This window comes from Meles meles, chromosome 5 (genome assembly GCF_922984935.1).
Source record: "Meles meles chromosome 5, mMelMel3.1 paternal haplotype, whole genome shotgun sequence".
NCBI classification, from domain to species: domain Eukaryota; kingdom Metazoa; phylum Chordata; class Mammalia; order Carnivora; family Mustelidae; genus Meles; species Meles meles.
The window spans coordinates 51,969,700-51,973,914 of record NC_060070.1 but is presented as its reverse complement, the minus strand read 5'-3'; positions in this window follow the sequence as shown (position 1 = coordinate 51,973,914).

The following is a 4,215-nucleotide window of genomic DNA, read 5'->3' as shown; positions in this document are numbered from 1 at the left end:
ATAGTTGGTGTAGGAAAAACTGGGCATTAACATACAAAAGAATGAAATGGGGCCCCTATCTTACCCCATATGCAAAAATCAATTACAAATGGACTTAAGACCTGAAACTATAAAACTCCAAGAAGAAAAAATAGGTAGTAAGCTCCTTGACCTTGACCTTGGCAATTAATTTTTGGATTTGACACCAAAAGCAAATGTAGCCAAAGCAAAATAATAAGTGAGACTACATCACAATAAGAAGCTTCTGCACAGCGGGCACCTGGGTAGCTCAGTGGGTTAAGCCTCTGCCTTCCACTCAGGTCATTATCTCAGGGTCCTGGGATCGAGTCCTGCATCCGGCTCTCTGCTTGGCAGGGAGCTTGCTTCCTCCTCTCTCTCTCTGCCTGCCTCTTTGCCTGCTTGTGATCTCTCTCTGTCAAATAAATAAATAAAATCTTAAAAAAAAGAAGAAGAAGAAGAAGAAGTTTCTGCACAGCAAAACAAACCATCAACAAAATGAAAAGGCAACCTATGGAATGGGAGAAAATACTTGCAATGCACATATTCAATAGGGTTAATGTCAATATAAGACACAAGGAACCCACACAACTCAATAACAAAAAAACAAATAACAAATTTTAAAAATGAATAAGAAACCATTGAATAGACATTTTTCCTGAATAGACCTACAAAAGGCCAACAGGTCTATGAAAATGCTCTGGACAACACTAAAAACCAGGGAAATGCAAATCAAAACCACAATGAGATATCATCTCACACCCATTAGAATGGCTATTCTCAAAAACTCTAGAAATAACAAGTGTCGGTGAGAAGGTGGAGAAAGGGAAAGCCTTGTGCACTGCAGATGGGGATGTAAATCAGTGCAACCACTGTGGAAACATATGGAAAGTTCTCAAAAGAATAAATATACAACTAAAAAAATGGAAAGAAGCAAAATAAATGTTCATAATTCCCAAATTGGTATCATTGACATTAATTGTCCCTGATTGCTCCCTGAAATTTACAACTTATATATCCAAATGACCAAGACAGGCCAGTAATCTTAAACTGTACATGTTCAAACCAGAATGTCTGACACCCCTTCCTCTTTCTTTTATAGCTTTCTCCATTTTGGCTAAAGGAAGCTCCTTATTTTCAGTTATTCAGGTCTCAGGCCTTTTGAGTTTCACTTGCTCCTCTTTTTCTCTTGATGGTCAAGCTTTCAATACATTCAATAGGTTCTCTCTTAAGAATATTTCCAGAATCCACATGCTCTCATTGCTGCATTGCTGTTCCTCTTAAAATATGTTTCCTCATTCCTTGGTGATGAAGAAATAGAAGATTGTTTTAGGGTTTGATCATCTAACCCTGAGAAAAAGTCATTCTTAGTAAGGACCTCTGCAATCTGCCTGTTCTTCCTCATGCTCCTCTAGGACTCCCACTGCTCACCTCCATGACTCCTTTACTCCTTTCCCTCCTGGCCACTCCAATCCTAGCCCAACCACATCCCACATGAGGTCCACGCCCACCCAGAGTCTTCAGGCTTGCCCTTCCCTCTGCCTGAATGCACTTTCTGTATGTCTACACATCATGCTTCAAGTCTTTTACTCTAGTGTCTCCTTTGCATTCAGGACTCTTCTGACCACATAAAAATGCTGTCTTTCTGGTTCCTATTTTCCTCCTCTTCTACTTTTTGCCATAAATCACCAAGACATATTTTTAACTTGTTTATTAAACTTACAAGGATTTCTGACTGCTCTAACCACTGATATGCTCCTAACACCGTTTGGCATATTGTGGGTATGCAATAAATATAGTTCCTAAAATGCCGTATTCAAAGTCCTGAGGAAGAGCTAGGAGACCTGGGTAAAGCAGAGGATCATTTCTTGTTGAAAATAGGAAAGGCTCCAAAAGACAAGTTGCATGTCAACCGAGATTAGATGATGAGTTAGGTTTGGGTGTGTGGACACGGGGTGGTAGCTGCAGGGGGAGGTGACTGTGTACACTAATTCAAAACTCCTGGGAAATAATGGAGGCAATGAGATAGTTATTCAATTTGACTGGAGTGCAGAATACATGAAAAGGACAGTGAGGTAACTGAGGGCATGTAAGGTAAGCAAAAAACCTATCTAAGTCTTTGAAGTGAGCAATGTTGCTCTTCCTTCCCTAGATCTTTGCCATGTTGCATTTAGATATGAAACCTGCACTAAAAAGTTAGGTAGAGTTGCAATATCTTCCTCTTCCAGAATTCTGCTAGTGACAGTCTTTCGGCTCTTCATGCTGGCTGAGGGAAAACTGAGCCAATAAACCTCATTTCTTATTGAGGTGGACCAAATATTTTTTCATGGTTACTCAGGGAATATGAATTTCAGTCCTGTAATTTTCAAACTACACACTATTCTAAGTAAGCCAGATAATAATTATAAGCACATAGAAATAAAATATTTACCTCCAAAAGATTTACATAGAAGTGTTTCTCTGGAATTGCTCTTCTATACTTAGGACCTGAATTTGAGTTTGGGGAAAGCAATCCATCAACTTATATAATGAGGTTTAAGAGGAAACAGTGAACCAAGAAGTTCCTCTCATGGGCAACAATCTCTCTACTTTCCAATCTTCACTTCTTTATTTCTGCTTGGCTAGAAGCAGAAAAATTCTCGCCTTAATTCTCCAGGACCCCTGAAGGCAGTCTTCTCTAACAAGATTACTTTTTCCTTTGTACTCATCTTTCCTAGCTGTTATAAAATCAGCAACTACTCCTTCCATCACTTCCTGAATTTACCCTCTCTCACCATTTTTTTTAAACCAGTGATAAATAGTGAATCATAAAAGCATAAGTAAAAAAACAAAAAACAACCAACCAACCAACCAACCAACAAAAACCACTGGTAACATGGTCAAGTAAAATGAAAATACCAAATGGAGGTGCTTCAAAATAACATTCTGGGCCTATATATCTGATTAGCTGAAGTTTTTTTTTTATTTGAGAATAATCTGTTTATCAAAATGTAATTCACCTGGCATATGTCGACAGGTCATAGACATCATCAGATTAATAACCCTACATCAAAGATATGAATAGTAATTATTATTATAAGATATTACATATTTATTGAGCACAGCAGACATTTTGTATGAATTATCTGATGTACTATCCCCTCAACAGCCCTCTGAGATAGGATACAGTACAGCCCCCAATTCACAGATGAAAGAAGTGAGGCAAAGCAAGGTTAAGTGACTTAACTCAAGATCACAAAGCAAATGAGATGGCAGACCCAGAATTCAAAAGCCATCTGATCAATACAGAGCACACACTTTTAACTATTCTACAATTCTGCTTGCTTTCTGTAATATACCATTTCTTCAGTTATTACAAAGTAGAAGTGACAGCTAGCATTAATTAAGCTCCTATATGTGAGATATTTCACACTATTCCCTCTAAACTTTACAACAATTATACAAACTGGACATTTTTCAGGCTAGGGAAGGAAGGCTGAGGTCGGTTTACTTCTCATTCCTGAGACTGGAGTCCTACTTTGCTTAAAAAATATTGGAAGACTAGACCAGTAATATTCAGCAAGCATAATTCTGCAAAATCACAAAGCTCATTGTATTTTCTGGGCGAAAACTATGACCAAATTAAGAAAGAGATAATAAAAACATATTCTATTATCTCCCCCACTTTCCAGGTCCAGCTCAAATGCCAATCCCTTCATTAAGCTTTCTTTAGTTTCTTGATCCCCAAACCTCACTAATCTTATATTTCAGTTCAATTAAGGATAAGCAATTCTAACAGATTGGGAACAGATATGCAAACTGTTAAGCCACTGTTGCTTACAGTGGGAGTCAGACCTGTTACACCATCATTTGTAAAACCCCTGCCCCTTAAAATCTGACTCATGACACAGATTCTGCTTAAGAGTAGCACTATCATTGTACTTGCCTTAACCTCTATTCCAGATTTTAAGCAATTAAGAGCAAAGGCTCTTAATTGCTTAAAATTTTATCCTCATCCATTTTTTATCATCTACAATATTCAATACAGTGTCTGGTGTATTGTATTTGCTTGATAGCGGTTGTAATCTTGGTTGTGATGAAGAATTCAATCACCTTATCTTCGATTATCAATTATTTAATAGCCTTTCAATGCTTAGAATGAATAACTCCACTCTCTTAGCTTGTATAACTCAATCATTTCTGGACACTTTCAATGACTTTCCCATGATCTCATGAAAC